The sequence below is a fragment of the Arvicanthis niloticus genome, chromosome 24 (genome assembly GCF_011762505.2).
Source record: "Arvicanthis niloticus isolate mArvNil1 chromosome 24, mArvNil1.pat.X, whole genome shotgun sequence".
In the NCBI taxonomy this organism is placed as follows: domain Eukaryota; kingdom Metazoa; phylum Chordata; class Mammalia; order Rodentia; family Muridae; genus Arvicanthis; species Arvicanthis niloticus.
The window spans coordinates 5,286,946-5,306,823 of record NC_133432.1 but is presented as its reverse complement, the minus strand read 5'-3'; the positions used below and the strand labels follow the sequence as shown (position 1 = coordinate 5,306,823).

General features: G+C 53.1%; 1 protein-coding gene and 2 long non-coding RNA genes across 3 annotated transcripts in view; all 3 read right to left on the bottom strand.

The window, feature by feature from the left end:
* The window catches only part of Fam222a (family with sequence similarity 222 member A), a 44,835-nt gene extending 43,683 nt beyond the window's left edge, over positions 1–1,152 (bottom strand). The window contains exon 1 of the mRNA XM_076922478.1: positions 1,008–1,152. The gene's annotated coding sequence lies outside the window, so the exon portion shown is untranslated. The remainder of the gene's footprint in view (positions 1–1,007) is intronic.
* Positions 1,153–3,180: 2,028 nt separating this feature from the next.
* LOC143437599 (uncharacterized) lies at positions 3,181–6,394 on the bottom strand. The gene is made up of 3 exons (XR_013106982.1): positions 4,827–6,394; positions 3,703–3,843; positions 3,181–3,297 (listed from the first exon to the last, which is right to left on the bottom strand). It is a non-coding gene; the product is annotated as an uncharacterized LOC143437599 (long non-coding RNA).
* An 873-nt stretch (positions 6,395–7,267) lies between these two features.
* Positions 7,268–19,297, bottom strand: LOC143437598 (uncharacterized). Its single transcript, XR_013106981.1, has 4 exons — positions 19,150–19,297; positions 16,788–17,003; positions 13,274–13,349; positions 7,268–9,367 (listed from the first exon to the last, which is right to left on the bottom strand). It is a non-coding gene; the product is annotated as an uncharacterized LOC143437598 (long non-coding RNA).
* Between the last annotated feature and the right edge of the window lie 581 nt (positions 19,298–19,878).

Genomic DNA, 19,878 nt, shown 5'->3' with positions numbered 1-19,878 from the left:
GTCGCAGCCTGCCTTCTCTCTCTCTCTCTCTCTCTCTCTCTCTCTCTCTCTCTCTCTCTCTCTCTCTCTCTCTCTCTGGCTACAGCAGGACAGTCACCTTTTCAAGAGAACACCCTGTTTGAAGGCTGAAGCCCACATTTTTCTGGAGACCCTGGGAACTTCAGCTGCTGGCTGGGTACACGGTAGGGTTCACGGGGGCCTCCTTTTGAGCATCCTACTTAAGAGCGGGAGGTTGCTCTGTCTGGGAGTCTGGGAGACTCCAGTCACTGCAGGAGACATGGGCAGAGTTCTGAACACCTGTCCTTAGGGGCAGGGACAGCTGGCACTGCCTCCCTCCCCCACCTCGAGCGGGGATTTAGGTCATAAGATTGCAGTGGGGAGGACTGGGACTTGTCCTTCACCTTCTACTCCACGAAGGCATTCGGGCCCCGGCCATTCTGGCTATGGCTCAAAGAAAGCTGCGTTGTCACAGTTCTGGTGACATCAAAGGTCGGGCAGTGATGTCACATGCGGCCCATTGGGAACGTGCTGTCTTTGTGAGTTATTTGTAACAATAGAGACACAAATGTCTTGCCTCGAAAGACCCGACCCTCGGATAGAAGTTTGGGGACTCCACACCTCTGAGCACTGGCTCGTTAAGATCTCAAAGGTTGTTTTGTAGACCCTCCATGTTGGCCCAGCCTGGCTGCCCGCAATCAATCTCTACAAAACTACAAGAGTTCCCCAAAGAATTTCCAGAGGGCAGAGCCACCACCTTTGTTAGCTTCATGGGTGGGGTGACCTTTCCTCTCTGCTAAATGCTGATGCCAGCAGAATACCCACCGAGGGTCCACACCCTCCGCTCCAGCCAGTCCAAATAAGTTATGTGGGCAGGACGGGGATGGACAAGAAGCAGTGCTGCCTCTGGGCCCCCAACAACCTAGGACCCTTTTAGGGCCCGTCCAGGTTCCCCGGTTGCAAGGAGCTGTCCCCAGCTCAAACCCAAAATACTGTATCTTGCAACTCACCGTGTCAGCCAGGCAGGCGAAGGGCACCAAGTCTCAGAGGCCACGACGCTCCGATCTGCGGGTTGCGGCCATGCAGGAGTAATAAAGATTGCCCGAGGAAGGGCCCCCCCGGGGGGGCCGATGCTTTTCTTCGTGTGGGAAGGGGAGCTGTCGGTGAGGGCGATCCCTGCGTCCGGAAGCGCCGTCCGAAGTCGGAAAAGGTTTTTTTTTTTTCCCTCTCAGCACCGGTCGCGTCCGCCTGGGACCCCGGCCGCTCGCGCGCTCAGGCGACGCATCCTCGCAGGAGACTGTGCTCCATGCGTCCGGCGGGAGGCGCTGCGCCTCCCTTCGGGGCCCCGCTCACCGCTGCAGCTCTGCCCGCGCCTCTCCCAGGGCGCCCTCTCCGTCCGCGCTGGGAGGCCGGCGGCCGCGGCCCCTCTCGCCAGCCCCAGCTGAAGCCTGTCTTTGTTGCTTCCTCTCGCTTGCCCGCCCGCCCTCGGCTTGCAGCTCCCGGGTTTGCCCAGCGGTGGAGAGTCCGTCTCTTCGGAGGATTGCACGCACCTGCAGCGGCCCGGGCTCCTCGCCCGGCGTGCACCGGCCCCCGCAGGTTGCAGGGAGCAGCGCCGAGAACGAACCGGCCCCTCCTCCTCCTCCTGCTCCGAGCCCCGGGTGTGGGGGGAGGGGAAGCCGGCGAGCAGCGGCAGTGGCAGCCGCAGCGAGCGGCAGAGGCTGGGATGCAGCCTCGCGGGCCTTGGCGCTGAGGACCAGCAGATCCAGCTGGCGCAGGGCAGACTCGGGGATGGAGAGCCGTGCACCCGGCTTGGGGCTCGAGCGCCGCAGCAGAGGCGGCGCGCCGGTCTCTCCGGTACCCGTGGCCCCGGACGGTTCACGGAGCTCCCGGGGCCGCAGCCTCGCGCCGCCCAGCACCCTCGCCTAGCCTCGGGCCCGGCTCTCCACCCGGCCTGGCCGGCGCACGCAGCCTCTTCGCGGAGCTGCCGGCCCGGCAGTGCTGACCGCTGCTCTGCTCCGCTCCGGCACGACTGACAGGCGCGGGCGCCCGCTGGCGCTGCTGCGTCTCGCCCCCGGCCCGCCCCCCGCGTCACGGCCCAATCAGCTGCAGCCGAGAGGCGGTTACCACGGTGACGCGGCGCCGCGTCCTCCGCGAGGCGGGGCCGGGGGCCGCCACGCGCGCTTTTCGCGGCAAAATTCAAAGGCCGGCAGGGCGGCTCTCCAACCTCTTTTCCTAAGAGGGGACGAGGCGGGGCCTGCTTCTGAAGGACTACAACTCCCGGCATGCTGCGCGCCTAAACCGGGCGAAGGAATCCAGATTGGAAGCGCAAGGTATGCTGGTTGTTGTAGTCCCTTTGTCGAAGACCTAAAAGCAGTAGTATTCATTGAGTACCTATTTCGTTTACTCTTGGAACCGGCCCTATGAGGAATGTGTTAAAGATGTAAAAATATGTTGGAGTGCCCCTAAATGGTAAAGGATCCACACGTTTACAAGACCCAGCATCAAACCTTAGGACAACGCAAACACACACACAGAGTAAAGTGCATACTACACTTAAATTTCAAAACTGTGAGATCGGCTTTATGACCTACATTTTACAGAGGAGAACAATGACGTTTGGGACTTGTTCACAGTTTACTGACGACACTAAGATGAAAAGACATGAGACGTCCCGTTCCCACGGAACGATGGGGGATGGTGGTGGAGTTTTTGGCATCAGCACTGAGATTTGTGGAGCACAAACCACATACTGAGGCCTTGGTCAGCTCCATCCCACAGATGTATCCACTGACTGCAAAAGGCAGGCACCAGTATTTTCTATGTTGCTCCCGTGGGTCTCAAACTCCTAGCTTTAAGCCATCCTCCTGCTTCAGCCTCCAGAGTGCAGAAACTATGACCACAAGCCACCATACCTGGTGAGGCTCCAGTTCGTCTTCCACTTAACAGATAGGGAAACTGAGGCACGGTATCACCTAAACCTAAGTAGGTGTTTCTATTCTTATTTGCCTGACAGTGCACAGGTAGCGTTTCCCCTCTACAGACAGGGAAACTGAATCCTGGCTGCCACAGTTTCCTACACTGTTAAAATGTCCATCACAAAAGAAGCTGGACGCCCAACTTTTCAGTCAGAACTTCAGAATCCCTGCAGAAATGTAAAACATAAACCAGGCACGATCCCCCCCCCCGCCCCCATCCAGCCCCTTTAAAGGCTTTCTCTTTGTGATGCCTGGAGTCCTCTCAGAACCTTGCTTGCAGTTGATCTTGGCCGTTTATCTTCAGGGCTTGGTGTCTGTTCCGAGTCTGTAAAATAAGAAGACGTGATATCTTAATCCCCTCTGTATCAGGCCGTTGGGGGTAGGGGCAGAAAAGTGAGCACGAAGTGGTCCTTCATCCTAGAGGGCCAATGAGTGTACCCAGGGTTCTGTGTGGATTACAATCAGGTCTTAGCCTACTTTCAGAAGCCAACCCACCCCTAACTAGAACTTGGGAGAGGCACTGGCAAGGGACCTCGAGGGCAGGCCCAAGTAGGCCACACATTCCTTATCTGGGGCGGAAGCTGGCCCTGTTTCGGGTCTCCGATCAGCACTGTGAATGAGGCTCCAGCAGCTCCAGGCTGCCTCTGGACTTGCTGTATTTCACAGGGGCTGCTTGTCCTTCCTCCCGGCCTCTCCCTGCTCCGGGAGTCGGGTGGGGGTGGGGATTTACCTGGAAACACGATCAGCTGCCAGCTGCTTCCTCTCTGGGCCAGCTGCCAGAGCGGCCCTGACGTCAGAGCCAGAGCGAGTTGCCCAGGCGACTCGCTGGCAGGACCCAGGGCAAGGACAGGTGGGGAGACCAGATTCAAGCCTGGGACAGAGTAGAAGACAATGACAACCAAAGTCTAGGAAGAGAGAGGGGTGGGGTGTGGGTGGGGTTAAGGTGAACAGTGGACCAAGCTAAGTACAAGCATCTCTAAGCCTGAGACTCTCTGTGGTAGGTCACCGGGACAGCGCCTTATGATCAACCTTGTGCTATTCGAGTTTCAGAGTCCTTTTACCTTCGCAGAGAGCCTGTATTCCGTGCGGATAGAATTACTACCCACTTCTTGTATGGGAAGAGGGCTGCCAGACTTGCCCAAGGTCAGCCAATGACAGAACTGGAACCCTCCCAGAACCCTCCACCCTGGCTTATCGCACCCCTCGATTGTGGATTGACGATGGATGTGTGACCTGGATGCACATTTCGTCTCTTTTCTGAGCCCATTTCCTTGTCAGCTTCTCCCAATCTGGGTCAACAGTTTCCCAAAGACCTGGCATGATTCCCAATCAGTGCAGGCAGGGAGGGGGCCAGCTAGGGGTGAGATCTGAAGGAGGTGTCCGTCTCTAAAGGTCAGGGAGTTTGTGAGGTGCTAATGATGGGTTCTGGGGGGGTCAGTGAACTCAGAGGCAGCTGTGTTAATAGAGACGCGTCTTGAAAGCAGTTAAAGGCCCTGGAGACGCTTGGCTTGGGCCTTTATTTTTTGTATGTCTCCAAATACACATTTGTAACTTTAATTATTTCAAACCTTATTTTTTTTTAAAGATTTATTTATTTATTTCCTGTATGTGAGTACACTGTAGCTGCCTTCAGAAGAGAGCATTGGATTCCCATCACAGATGATTGTGAGCCACCATGCGGTTGCTGGGAATTGAACTCAGGACCTCTGGAAGAACAGTCAGTGCTCTTAACTCTGAGCCAGCTCTCCGGCCCTCAAACCTTATTTTTAATGATGGTTCTTAAATGCTTTAATCTCCCTTGTAGCCCGTCACCCACCAGAGGTAGTGGAAGAGAAAGGATATGGGGAAGAGGACCTGTTTACAAAGGTTCTTTGAAGCAGCTCCTGTCTGTGTTGTCTGGAAATCGGCAGTTCAGTTCACAGGTCAGCAGCTGCAGCTCGATCCACTCACAAACACTTGATGGATACACCAGCAGTCCAGTTCAGTAGAGTCCGGTTAGCAGACGGAGCAGAGACAGCTCAGCCTCAGCCTTTGCTCAAGTCAGTGGAGGGACCAGCGAGGAACCAGGAAAAGTTCTTGGCTGTGCCTCTCTCAGGGAAGCGAAGACTGGAGACCAACAAACATCACACAGCTGTACCCAGAGTCCTCATTATACCCTCCCAACATCACATGTCCCCACGTGTCTTGCCTCAGCCCGAGTCCTTGGAAGCAGCAAGAAATGGCAGCACACCACCAGAAGTTTTTTGGTGCGTTTCTCTCTATGGAGTCCCAACAAATGCAGCTCAACTATGCAATGCAAGACAGACCAGTACATACGTGTTGTTATCGGAGAATCCTTCATCACGTGTCCTTTCACGTGCTTGCTTTAGCGGAATATCCTCTCTCCTGTGTTTGCTTCAGCAAAACATCCCTTCACCAGTCTGCCTTAGCCTTTCACACCTGTGTCTTCTTTAACGAAACTTCCCTTTATGTGTTTGCCCCAGCAAACATCTAACCAACTTTCCCAAGAACCCCTAAGTTTCCACTGCACACATTCCCAGCCACCATCTCTCATAGTCCTGGATTTTTCTCTACACGATGTCCAACACTAACACGATCTGATTAGAGACTATGCTAAAATTCCTTTTCTGAAGCCCTCAGGACCTCCAGGCCGGCCAGCTCCTAAACACTGGGGACTAGGAGTTAGCTTACTGTAAGACCCTACATACCAATCTTGCTGAAATGCATGTACATCCTTCCTCATATGTGCCTCTTACCGCCCCAGGCCCTTTGCACATGCTGTCCCCTTTACCTAGAGGGTCCTCCCTCCAGGTAGCCAACTCTTGCTCCTCCTTCAGATTGCAGGTAGTGAGCCTTCTCCTCTGGGAAGCCTTCCCGACTCCCACCTACCATGAAGCAAGGTCTGCGAGCCTCGTGCTGGGTCTAGTCTGATAGCTGTCTGTTTTCCTAAGCTTGAGGCTCCCCGGCGCTCCCTAGTACAGGTCTACAAACAGTTGGCACTCAAGAAAGATCTGTTGATTCCATCATCCAATGAATGAATGAATGAGGTGGCTCAGATTTTTTTTTCTTTTTTTCTTTCAAATAGTTTTTGTTATTTAGCCCAGGCTGCCCTTCGGGCAAACCTTCTGCCTCCTCCCCTGAGTGCTAAGTTATAAATGTGAGCTCTCCTTTTCTCCCTTTCTTTTCTTTTATTTTCAAACAAGGTCTTGCTGTGTATTCTGTGACTCTTAATGTAGACCAGGCTGGCCTCAAACTCACGAGGATCTGCCTGTCTCTCTATCTCTGCCTGCCCCCCATAACTGCTGGGATTAAACGGGGCTATAGTTTCGGGTGGAGGATGAACAGGAAGAGGGGGAGTAGAAACAGACTGATGGGGGTGTACCTCCATGTGGTCCAGTTCCTCTGTGCCTCAGTTCCCCACCCCCACCCCCACCCCCAGGGAGCCCAGGCTATCCCTTTCCATTGCTATTTCCCCACACATTCAGCAAATTCTAACAACCGTTCTGGGTGACCAGGAGGATCCCCAGTGACAGATGGAGACTGGGCCCTAAGGAATGTAGCTTTCCTGTGGTTCCTAAGAGGGGAATGTATAGGGTTGATGCTGGGTATCTTGGAAGAAGCCCCTGGGGCAGATGCTGCCCCCAGTGTGGGGCAGGTGATGCAGGAGACACCCCGAGGGCCACTGAGGGCTGCACGTGAGCAGTGCGCAGGAGCAATAAATAGCCATGAGGAAAGGTGAGTGGACCTTGGCAGGGGGCGAGGCCAATGCAAAGACCCGGTCGGTCGGGGAGCTCAGAAGGGCCCAGTGAGTCAGACGCTGAGCCTGGGCTGAGCCGGCAGAGCGGAGCCTGGATTCTGGCAGGGGAGCGGGCAGCCTCAGCCTCCCACCCCGCCCCCCAGTCGCCTCACCTGCCCTGGTTGCTCTAATCTAGGCCAGAGCCGGGAGGGAGCCGAGCCCCCATTGGTGCACACCATGTAGGTTTTTCAGAGATAATTTAATCAGAGCTATTAATAAGCAGAAAAGAAAGAGCTCTTTATGCTTCTCTGGGAGAAAGGGGGAGGGAGGGAACCCTGGTAACCTTGTCAGTCACCTGCCCCGCCCCCCAGGACGTGGAGCCCCTGGGAGGGGGATGGGCAGGCAAAAGGGATAGGGTAGAGACTGGGGCACCACCGCAAACTACAGGCTGTAATGAAGAGGCAGCACAGGCTGCCTCAGGGTTGGACCTCCTAGTCATCCCCCACCACAGCCCACTGCCCACCCCTCTGGCCCCTTCCTGCTGGCCACACCTTTGCCCACTCAGCTTGGCAGAGTCTGCACTCTCCCCACGTGTTCCCCCCTCCCTCCCCCAGAGGCTCTTTGCACCTCTGGCTTAGTGAAGTTCAGGTCCCAGCTCAAACATCTGTCTCCTTGTCTAGACACCATCTCCTACCTACCCACTGCCTTGGCTACTTTTAGATGTCATCTTGATAGGATGACAGGGAGAGGGGTTTTGATGAGGGATGAGGAAGATCAGGTTGGCCTGTGGATGTGTTAGGGGACCGCCCTGATTATGTTAAGGCAGGAAGAGGTGCCCACTGTGGGTGTCACCATTCCCTAGACAGAAGATCTGGGCTTGTATTAAGACAAGTGGAAGTGAGCTGAACTCTCACTAGCAAGTCTCTCTCTCTCTCTCTCTCTCTTTCTCTCTCTCTGTCTCTCTCTGTCTCTCTCTGTCTCTCTCTGTCTCTGTCTCTCTGTCTCTCTGTCTCTCTCAGGGGCTCTGAGAAGAGGGCAGAGTTAGGATGGGAAGTCAGGTTTCATGGGGCTTCCTCCAAGATGGGAGAACTCTCTGGGAATCCCAGAGCCCCAAAACATTTCCATATTACATCACGTTGGCTACCTGGTGTGGGTCACCTCCAGAGCGGGAAAGGCACTTGCCCAGGGTCACACAGCAAATTCGGGACAGAGAACATGAACACAGAGCCCTTCAGGGACAAATGGTTCCATATAAGATCCATTTGGAACACAGCTCTGTCTTAAAGAGAATTCTGAGGCAGGCTCAGGAGGGAAAGCGCTGTGCTGTCTTTGGCTAGTGATGTCTACTGAGTTGAACTGGTAGCTTGTGTGTGTGTGTGTGTGTGTGTGTGTGTGTGTGTGTGTGTGTGTGATTCCTGTGTTTAAGTGTCTGAGTTTGGAAGTACACAGGGCTTGGAACAACCCTCTTATACAAAATCCTGTATGAGATAGCCAATTTCCCTGGGCCTCAGTTTGCACAACTGGAAAGTGGGGGTATCTCAAGACAATAATGAGAAAACAGGCACAAGTCTTATATTGTAAATAATGTGACAACGATGACAACCGCAGCCCCTTGGGGTCACGGTGACTAGCTAACCCTACCCCACCCCCATACTTCTGATTGTTTTTTTATCCATAAACCTGGCACAAGCCACAGTGAGGACTCACTGGTTGGGTTACCAGTGTGGATTTTGGTGACCTTGGCTTTCCTCAAGGTCATGGGAAGGTGGAGCTGGAATTTGAGCCTCCTGGGTCTCTTCACCAATCAGCCTTTCCAACTTTGCTGGAGGCATTCAGTAACCAGACAGAGGCTGGGAGTGAGGGTGGTCTGCGCCCCGACCCCCCAGCTAGGCGCTGGTATCTGCAGGCCAGGCCTGTGAGTGGCAGAGAGACTTCCAGGGGATTAAAGCCAGCTGCTGCACGCCTCCCCTCTGACCGGGAGAGGCCAGTGGGTCCTAAGCCCTCCTGGCAGATTTCCTTTTGTATAAAAAGTTATTGACTTATCAAGGTTAAAATACATTCTGTGCAGGCCAATAAAACAGGGATAGGGCCGCGTCCCGGCTGTCAGTGTAGCCTGGTTTTCATGGCAACAGGCCCTCTCTGCGCATTAAATGTTCAGTTGTGCAAAGTTCAGGCGTTACATAAACAGGGAGTTAACAACACTGCTAGAAATCAATGCCTGGCCAGGAATGGCCTGGAGAGATAGCATTGATTGGACCCGTTGCTATCCTCATTGTCGATAGGCCAGTCCCTTCTTGCCCAGTCCCTGCAGGGAGCCCCAACTCAGGGCTCAGACCCAGAGTACTCCATGAGAGCCCCCCTCCCTTGCCCCTCTCTGGCTGGGATCCAGTTGTGAGGAGCTCTGCTAAGCTGTTTGCTAAACCATTGTTCAGAGACACTTTCTGCTGCCTTAAAATGTGCTGTGCCCGGTTAAGGAAGCCGGCCTTCTGCCACCCTGTAAACTACGGACAACACCAATGTGTACCCTACCGAGAGAGTCTGACAAACCAGGAGGTGAACCCAAACAGGCTGTCTGACCTTGGGTCAGTCACTCCACTTCTCTGAGCCCCTGCTTATGGCCCCCTTTCTCATGCAGCTATCGTCCAGTGGAACCTCAGCACTGAAAAAGAGAAAAAAAAAAAAAATTAAAAGGATGCACATAAAGTGATCAGTGAAACTGGCACAATGGCTTGGCGATTAAGAGCCTGCTGCTCCTCCAGAGGACCCGGTTCGATTCCCAGCACCCATGTGGCAGCTCACAACTCTCTGTAACTCCAGTTCCAAGGGATCTGACTCCCCTCTCCTGGCCTCTGTGAACATCAGGGACATGCGCACTGCACAGATGCATGTAGGCAAACGCATTTAAAAAAACAAACAAACCCAGCATCAGCCTCAGGGGGCCTCACAGGACAGAGGAGGGCAGAACCCTAGGATGGAAAATCGATGTTAGCACTCAGATCTCAGGGAACCTTGACGTCACTCTGGGCGGTGACATCGTTAACTCTACTCAAGAGCCTTGGGATTGGGCTAGACCCACAGAAGGTGCCAATACAAAGTTAGCAAAGCTGGGCACAGGCACACAGTGTGATCTCAACACCCAGGCAACGGCGGCAGGAGGAGCATGACTTCCAGGCCAGCATGGTCTACACAATGAGACCCTGTCTCAGGAAAAAACAAAACAAAACAAAACAGGGTTGAAGAGATGGCTCAGTGGTTAGGAGCACACACTGATTGTAGAAGACCTGCACCCATACCAGGCAGCTCACAACAGCCTGTAACTCCAACTTGAGGGGATCCAACACCTACCTACACACTCCCCCCTCCACACACCCACCCACACATACACACCCACCCACACTCATAACTCTTTTTTTTTTTTTTTTGGTTTTTCGAGACAGGGTTTCTCTGTGTAGTCCTGGCTGTCCTGGAACTCACTCTGTAGACCAGGCTGGCCTCGAACTCAGAAATCCACCTGCCTCTGCCTCCCAAGTGCTGGGATTAAAGGCGTGCGCCACCACTGCCCGGCTTAAACATAAATCTTAAGAAAACAAAATCAATTTAAGATGACCTACTGACCCTTTCCCCAGTTTTCTAAAACCTTAGCTCCACCCACTTTCACGAGCTAGGAAATTTCACTGGCTTTCTGTTTGAAAGGGTGAGCTTAAGAAAAAAAAAGCTCATTTTTTTTTCCTTTTCACTGAAGTAGGCCAGATCCGCGTCGGGATGCAGCCCAGGTATACAGTAAGCACTCAATACTTGTTTGTAGAGCAGTGTTAAACTCCTCAGGACAGCTGGTCAGCTCCTCTCTGATTGGATGAAGCGGGGAAGGGACATGGTATGTTGGGGTACCCAACCATAGTGGATGTGGGAGGAGACAGCAAACTGGGGGTGGGACTAAGCCCCTTCTGGGTGGACCGCCCACAGGGAGCACTGCCCAACGGGCTGCTTCTTTTCTAGGATGGCAATGCAGCCAACAGCTCCTGCCAGCGATGTTTTAGCGCAGGGTATGGGGTGGCTGGCTTCCTCCCTGTGGAATTTCCTGTCTACTTCAGAGCAGGGGGCAGGGCGTGGCAGGATAGGGGCAAAAGAAGGCACCCGCATCACTAAATGACCGTGGAAGAAAGCTGCCCACATGCACACCAGTGACCCTGGCTGTGAACCGTTCTTCACTAAAGTCTGGAAGCCTTGGAGTCCACCCACAGAGGTAGCCGGCACTGTCAGTACCACTTTCTACGACGACACCCCAGCACATCACTCTCTGAGTGTCCAGGGCACCCTCATTTGAGAAAGCTGAGGCAGTAAAGTATTAATGTCAGGCACCAGGGTCATTGTAAATGTCTTTGATTTTCTTCCTGTGTGTTTGAACATTTTCATGACAAAACGCTTGGAAGGAATGAGCGATCCTTGTACTTCCAAATTCTTTCTATGAACTTAGGATTTCTTGAGGACCGGAAGTTATTGACGGGGCTCGGTAGAGGGCATTTGGGGTCCACAGCAGTCCTTCCTCTACTGGCTATCTCTCAAGAACGTGTTCAAGTTCATCATGGGACTTGGCATTTGATCTTTTTTACTTTTTAAAAATTATTATTATTATTATTATTATTATTATTATTATTATTTTAAGATAGGGTTTCTCTGAGTAGTCCTAGCTGTCCTGGAACTCACTCTGTAGACCAGGCTGGACTCAAACTCACAGAGATCTATCTGTCTGCCTCTACCTTCTGAGTGCTGGGATTAAAGGCATGCATCGTCACTACCTGGCTGTGATTTTTAAAACTTATTTTTATTTTAATATATTAGCTTTTGTGGCACACGGGCGCCGTGCCTGTGATGACCAGAAGAGGGCGCCAGATCGCTTGGAACTGGAGTTCCCAGGTTACCTGCCGTGTGGGTGCTGGGAACTAAACCCAGGTCCTCTGCAAACACAGCCAGTGAGGATGAGCCCTGGGTTCAAGGCCCCTCAGCATATCTGGTGGTATGTGCCTGGAATCCCAGGACATGCAAGCATGAGGACCACAAATCTAAGGTCACCCTTGGTTGCATAGTGAGCTTGAGACCAAACTGTGTTACCTGAGACCCTGTCTCAACCAACCAACCAACTAGCCAACCAACCAACTAACCAACCAACACACCAACTAGCCAACCAGCCAACTAACCAACCAACCAACCAACTAACCAACCAACCAACTAACCAACCAACCAACTAACCAACCAACTAACCAACCAACATACCAATTCACCAACCAACCAACTAGCCAACCAACCAAGTAGCCAACTAGCCAACTAGCCAACCAACCAACCAACCAACCAACTAGCCAACTAGCCAACTAGCCAAACAACCAACTAACCAAACAACTAACCAAACAAGCACCAACTAAATAACCAACTAACCAACCAGCCAACTAACCAACCAACTAACCAACCAACTAACCAACCAGCAAAAATCAACTCTGTTATTTCACTAATAAGGAAACTGAGGGCCAAAGCAAGGAAGAGAGTAGCTGTATCTACTCAGAAATTCAGGCCGGCTGTGGTTCTGTGAGAGGCATCACCCTGGGGACTACCAGACACCAGGTAGATCTCCCTTAACTCCCCACCCCCACCCACCCACCAAACACACATTGCCATTTTGGATGCAGTGATATTTGATAAGTGATATTTGCCCAAAGCATCCTGGAGGGAGGGCTGGTGTTAGAGCCTGGGTGTCTGGAGAGCCAGGCTCCGAGTTGCTAGCCCACCTCTCATCAATTTTTTCCACAGTGGTGCCAGGTCCTGGGAGCCTCTCTGGAGCTTACCAAGATAGACAGTCACTATTCCAGTCCACGGGGCCCACAGCACACACCAGAAGGGTATCACTTCATCCCAGGCAAACAGTCAGCCATGTGACCCAGAACAGGTCCAGCACCTCTCAGAACCTCGGTCAAAATCAGGCTGATCATAGTGCCAACTGGTAATGTGTGTTCCGTTTGGCAGAGAGCTTAGCATGATGGAGAGACAGTGATGGTGACCTCTTCCCTAGACTTCGACTCACAAGAGAGGGGTCTCTCTGCTCTGGACTGTTTCAGGAAGGCAGGGCTTTGGGTTTGAATCCTGACTTGTCATTTAGTAGCTGTGCGGCCTTGGGTCTCCCTCTCTCTGTCTAAAATATGATGGTTTTAATGGTGACTGCCCGGCCTGCTGGTTGTGACGTGTTGATTTTATGCATGAAAGCGTTCACAGTGCTTGGCCCACAGACAGCTCTCAGTGAGTGTTAAGGACCTTTACCAGCTGCGATAGGCAGAACTAACCCTGTTGGTGGATACTGGCCTCATGACGGAGGGGAACCTGATGCCCGTGTGCTAACTGGACCCATTGAGAGGTGATGCTGCGCGTTGGCTTGGATTAGACTAGGTGAGAATGATGCTACAACCCATTAATAATGCCTGCTGCGGTCAAGGAAGGGAGGCGAGACAGGTGTGCTATCCAGAAGCCAGTCCTCAAGCCCGCTCCCTGGGGAACCAAGGCTTAGAATGGGACCCGGACTCACCCAGGGCCACACAGGCCTCGGAAACCAAGCCAGCTTCTCTGCCGCCTTGCCAGGCCCTGGTCTTTGTCATTTGATCCTGTGGAGAAAAGTCATTATTTCCCCATTACATTTCCCAGCCTGCTTTCTGGTAAGGGAGTTAATTGATTTAAACTTTTCCAGAATGACAGCCCCTCCCCCTTGCTGCTATTGTGACTGTTCCTGGGAAATGACTAGGGGACCCGTGCTGGCAAACACAGAGCTCTCCCGGGAGCTGTGGGGCAGGAGTGGAAAGTGTGGCCTCCCCTGGGGCCACCCTTGGGAACCTTTACTGTGAATGACAGCTCATAGCTACCATTGGCTCCAGCAGTGGAACCTGCCAGCCTTCTGCTGAACTACACACTGTGCGCTACGCGGGTCTCCTCTTCCACTGTTTACTGATGGGGAAACTGAGTCAAGGGACGGGAGGCTGCCAACACTGCCAGGTCCTGGATTCCTTGTCACCACACAAAGTCACAGACCAGAGTGTGGCTAAGATTCTGCTTGACGACTGCCCCACCCCCAACCCCAGGGCAGAATGGTTGCCCCCAGCCTCACACTTAGCTGAATCACAGGGGTATCCTTCAGCCCTACCAAGGCAAAGTGGGCAAGAGGGGCTCGGAGCTCCGCCAGCCTAGCCAGCGTCGCTGACCGATTTATCTTCTTGCTGCAATATTTATTTATGCACCCCATTTAATCAGGATATGCCATAATTAGTGGCAGATTCGTGCCTGCTGCCCGCAGTGTTATTTATTCCGGGTTCCGAGCAGCCACTTTCCCGTGTGGAGTGTTTGCTGGGCCTGGATTTCAATCAGATGGGGCCACAGTGAAGCTGTCCCCGGGGACCTCACGGTGCCATTGCCCCCCTCAGAGTGATAAATGAGGTCGGAGGGAGCAGAAGCGGCTGGGCTGCTGGGGGGTGGGCTGCCGACGAGGAGGGGAAGGGGGTGTTCATGCCAATCCCAGGATCCTGCCATGATGATACTGCCCCTCCCCCAGTACCAAACAATAGCCTGGCATCCCCAGCCCAAGCAGATGTGTGTGAGATGACACCATGACTTTGCCACTGTTTGGCTGGTCCAGCGTAGGTGGCATTGGTGTATAGCTGGGGAGACCCCTGGGTTTGGGGTTTCCAAAGCCTTGAGGTTGAGGAACAATCCTGTACCCACAATCCCCGAGGCCTGGAGGTGCCTTTGGGGACTCGCTTTATTTCATTTATTTACTTCTTTTGTTTATTTTGAGATAGGGTCTAGCTATGTGGCCCAGGGCTGGCCTTGGTCACCTGCCTTTGCCTCCTGCGTGCCGGGGTGATGGGTACTGGCTACTGGAGATAGCTCAGGTCTATCTTTAGTCAGTGTCAAAGCCCACGAAGGACATCTCTGGAGGGCGTGTGGCAGGGAAGGGAACGAAAGGAAGATGAAAACAAACCTTCGCTGATCTCCCGTGCTCTGTGAGACCCTAACACTCCTACCGTCTCTGCCTGCTCTGGTGTAGCATGGGGAGAGAAGCAAGAGCCACCTCCCAAGTTGACACATCGTCACCAGCACGCAGTAAATGCTCAATGAGTGCACATAATCGTTAGAATTGGCAGATTTAAAAGGTTATTTCGGGCTGGACAGATGGCTCAGTGGTTAAGAGCACCGACTGCTCTTCCAGAGGTCCTGAGTTCAATCCCCAGCACCCACATGGTGGCTCACAACCATCTGTGATGGGATCTGATATCCTATTCTGGCATGCAGGTGTACATGGAGATAGAGCACTCATCCACATAAAATAAATAAATACATCTATTAAAACTTTTGTGCCAGGCCTGGTGGTCCACAGTTTTAACCCCAGCACTTGGGAAGCAGAGCAGGTGGATCTCTGTGAGTTTGAGGCCAGCCTGGTCTACAGAGCAAGTTCCAAGGATAGCCAGGGTAGTCTTGACCTGCCTAATGTGGGTGCTGGAAACTGAACTTGGCGGGTGCCCTGGAAGAGCAGCAAGTGCTCTTAGCAGCCGAGGTGACTCTCCAGCCCTGTGGGTGGTTAATTCTTGAAGTAACTTGGCAAATCAGACATACAGCTTCCTACGGCTGAGGAACTGCTCACAGGGTGGCCTCGCTGAAATAAGTCCGCACACGGCTTAGAAGAGACCACACCAGATCAAATGGTTCCAAGTGGGGTTTACTCAGGAGAGGGCAAAGATGGGGGGTGGAAAGAAGAGGAAGAAGATGGAAGAAGAGAGGAAGAGGTCAGGGGGGTTCTGCCTGTTTTATATGGGCGGTGACATAGCCTCTCCCAGGTAAAGGTGAGGTAGCCTGGTGGATTCTGGGAATGTATGGCGGTTGCCATACATGTAGGGGTCACCTAGATGTGATGTCACTGGGTTTGGAGCCTGATACCAACACTCTCCATCTTTGCTTTCCAGACAGAGGACATCAGGGTGACCTCAGGAATAACCTCCGGCATCCAAGGCTCTGTGGGTCCCCCCCCCCTTCCCTTGGCAACAACTCTGGCCAATAGGCACGTGATACTGAGCTCTCAAGATGCCTCTGCCACCAAGAACTGACATCTGCAGGGACCTGAGTGTGGGCAAGTAGAGAGTACTGTCAGGTGTCACAGAAAGCCCAGGGCCTGCATTGGGGACAGACCAACAGGAGTCTCTGGGGAGGAATTATCAGCCATCCCCAGGGGACTGCCATTGTCCCTGCCCTAGTTAAGACAGGGTTTGTCCTCCTTTGGGGACCACTCCATACCTGCCCTGTAAGGATGGCGTGTGGGAGGAATCTTTATTACAATTTTGGAATCTTCTTCCTATCTTAGAGGATGTTTGCAGATAAGAGGACCTCCACTGGGGGTCCTCTTATGACTTGCCAAGCCTGTGCCGCCCCGGAGGCCCAGAGGGGGCCTGGGAGCTGGGTCTTGGATATTCTCATCTTCCTGGACTGTCTGATCCAAGATGACGTTTTTCTGTGGCTTCAACCACAGAGCATTCCTGGTCTCAGGTGCCACAGTGGGTTATAATATCCACCTGGGGAAGACAGGGTCAGGAACACCAGGTATGAGGCATCATAGGATGCCAGGCAGTAGAAAAATCCTTGAAACGGGACAAAGCCTGTGTTCCACAGTGTCTGTCCACCTTTGTTAGTCTGTCCCTCTGCCTTAGTTCCCTTTTGCAGTCCCCTGCCTGGCTGACTTCTCTGTTTGCCCCAGCTCAACTGTCACCTCTGTCAGAAAGTGTCCTTGGATGTATCTCCTGCTCACCCTGGGCAGACCTAGCACCTTGTGTGGTTAGCTGGGGTCAGGCTGTTCCAATCCAGCCTCTGCAAAGAGCCAGGACGCTGGTGGCTTCTGTGCTACGTGATTCTCAGCTCTGGACACTAATTCACTCCCTTGGGAATGGCTTGGGCAGGAAGCCTGGGGGCAGCGGGGAGTCGGGTGGGGTAAGGTGGGAAGCTCACAGGGTGCTGGGCTACTGGCCTGGTTGCAGCCAAAGAGGTTGATGTGGGGCCAGCTCTACCTGGGTGTGATCCAGCCTTCCTGTGTTGCGGTGTTTCTCATCTTTAAATTGGTTTGGTGCCATCCTGAAGCCACTTGCCACAACTGAGGACAGTGACCTTCAGAAGTCCCCAGCTAGGAACTCAGATTCTAAGGTCAGCAGTTCCCAAGTTCACATTCCTCGGTCAGGTCAGGGGCTTCTTACTAGAGTTGGCACTGGGGAGTGTTTGTTGATTGACTAAAAGAAAGAAGGGAAGGAATGATTTCATGGAATGCCCAACTCAAGTAGGACACCTATCAGAGTCCAACCCCAAGCCTCTGGACACCTGTTCCCCATCAGCCTCCCAAGGGCCCTCATCCCTTCCACCCCATCCCTGTTCCCTGCACTTAGCCAGGAGGAGGAGCAGCCCAGGAGAGAAGGCTGACTTCCTGTCTTCTCTCCTGCCCACACTCTGTGACTTATTGTTTAACTTTACAGGCCCCTCTGCTTTTATGAGGGTTATTTATAAAGCCCCGGGCTTTGATGTGCAGCATAAAAAAGCAAACTCCTGTGTCAGAAAATGTCACAGGGATTAGGGGAGCCTTTGAAGTCCTTTCCTGGCTGGCAGTGGCTGCCCAGCCGGCCCTACAAAAGGCCTCCAAGCCTGTGAGTCCTAGCCAGGGCCTGGGCCTCCTGTGGGGTGGAAGTGGCCCCTGGCCAGGTGGGTGATACTTCTCCCAGGCTCCTGCCACTCAAGGCCATCCTGGCCTCCAGATGTGGGCAATGTCTCTCTCATGGTTATGGACTGGCTAAGCCTCACACGCCTGTGTCCTCCCCTGACAGGGACCATAGGGCTTTGAGAGAGACACTCCTCACCACTTACTGTTGGGGAAAAGACAAAATACACACACACACACACACACACACACACATATATATAATATATATATATATATATATATATATATAGAGAGAGAGAGAGAGAGAGAGAGAGAGAGAGAGAGAGAAGGGTGCAGCTTCATGTACCCTCTATTCCCTCCCAGCCCTCAGGGTTACCCTCAGCAGGGTCCCAGCTGAGAGACTCAGGCTAGCACACACCTGTGGTGAGGGACTCAGATAGACCCTGGGCATGGCAGTGGTCCCTGTGCCTGCTGTGTTTTCCTATTGTAGAAGCGGTGTGTGTGTGTGTGTGTGTGTGTATTCATGTTTGTATGTGCATGCATGTGTGTGTGCCTATGTGTGCATGTATATGTGTGTGCATGTATATGTGTGTGTACCCGTGTAGGCATGTGCGTGTGTGCATGTGTGCAAGTGTGTGTACCTGTGTGTGCATCTGTATGTGTATGCGTGTGTGTATGTGTGTGTGTGTATGTGTGTCCTTGCTCACATCTATCCATCGACCCTAATATTTTTAGCATACTTTCTCTCCTGCTCCCTTTCAATCCCAGAATCCCCAGGGCTGAGCACTGGGCAGAGGCAGGCCCCAGCTTGCCCCTCTACGTTTTGAAACATTGGAGAAGCCTTTGATCTCTCAGGAAAGCCGTTGCCTGGCTTTCTAAACGGGAGCCTTACACTATACAGGGTGGGGTGACACTAACTGTTGTCACCCTCGAGGACACTCGTGGGGTTCGACAGCCCTGGTCGGGCACACTGACCGCAGCCTCTTTACTCAATATGACAGGAGGGGGGGAGGGGGAGCGTGGGGTCCAGGAGTGGCCTTCACCGTGACTCTGTGTGTGGAAACTGATCAAAGTACTTTCTTAAACTAAGCTAATTTTGTTGTATGTACATTGTACTTCCCAGGAATAAATATATATATATATGTAAAGAAAATACACACAGACAGGCCACGGTGATGAACACTAATTCCACGATGCAGAGGCTGAGGCATGAGGATCACCATGGGTTCGAGGCCAGCTTTGACTTCATAGTGAGGTCTTTTCTCTGCCCAAGCATGGGACAATCATGAGAACACACGTGACTGACCCGTGTGTTCTGGACATGCAATGAACATATGACAGTGATGGTGGCCCAGCCTGGAGTCCCATATGAGTCCGGTTCGTGCTTTCTGAGCTTGCTCTCATACGACTGTCTGGTTGGCTCTCCCGCCCCTTCCGGTAATGCTCTTCCTTTTGTGGTAATCCTGGCAATGCTCTTTCCCTCCTGCAGCTTTGCCCATGGCTGGCTCACAAGGTCAATTCTTAGGATCCAAATTGTTTCTGCATTTGAAGACTATAGAGACTCAAATCCAAATCCCCATTCAACTCTCTGAGCAATCCGAGTCCCCACTCAGGCTGACAAGCCTGACTCCTGCCTCTGCCAGCTCCATCCCGCTCTGCTCAGCTGCTGTCCCTTTCTCCTGCCACAGGGCCTTTGCATCAGCCAGGCCATACTCCATCCTCACCCCGTCTTCCTGCAGTGCGCCTCCTCCAGGGAGTCTCTCTTGGTTGCTCTCACCAGGCATGTCTGCAGCTCTCCATGCCCTGTTTTGTCATTTCCCTGTGGAGCACTGGTCTCCATTAGCGTTCGTTTCAAGGTTTGGAAAGGTCTGTAACCTGCCCTGCAACTAACCTGAGTTCCGGAGGATAGAGCTGGGGTTTATGTTGCCCCAGAAACCAAGGTTGGTATGCAAATGATTACTTAACCAAGAGAGCAGAAAGAGGAGGGTGGGGAACTAGGAGGGATGGGAAAAGGGTAAACACGTTTCATGTCCTCTACCATGGAAGGTAGAGGACAGTCTGCCAGCCCCACCCGGCACCCCAGAGGAGTGGCAAGCAGCTGCCAATGCCCCAGGTGAAATGCTAAGCTTTGCCGTTGGCTTGGCTGCCCAGCATGCCAGCCAAAGGAGAAAAGAAACCCTGCTTTGTACAGTTGCCAGGATAGCCCTAGAACCCCCAAAGATGCCTTGGAAGCTGAGTCCCAAGCAAAAGTAGGATTTCATGAGCACCCAGAGGGACCTGAGGGTCTTGGGGGACCCAGGCAGAGGGCTTCAGTGTGCCTACGATAGATCTCCCTGTCCCAAGCACCTGACACAGTCCTTGGCCCAGAGGATACCACCCTTGAGAAGGGCTTGGCCAGTGACCCGCTGAGGCTGTGAGTGTGGGTAAGGGGTAGGGCAGGGCTGCAGAAGGGA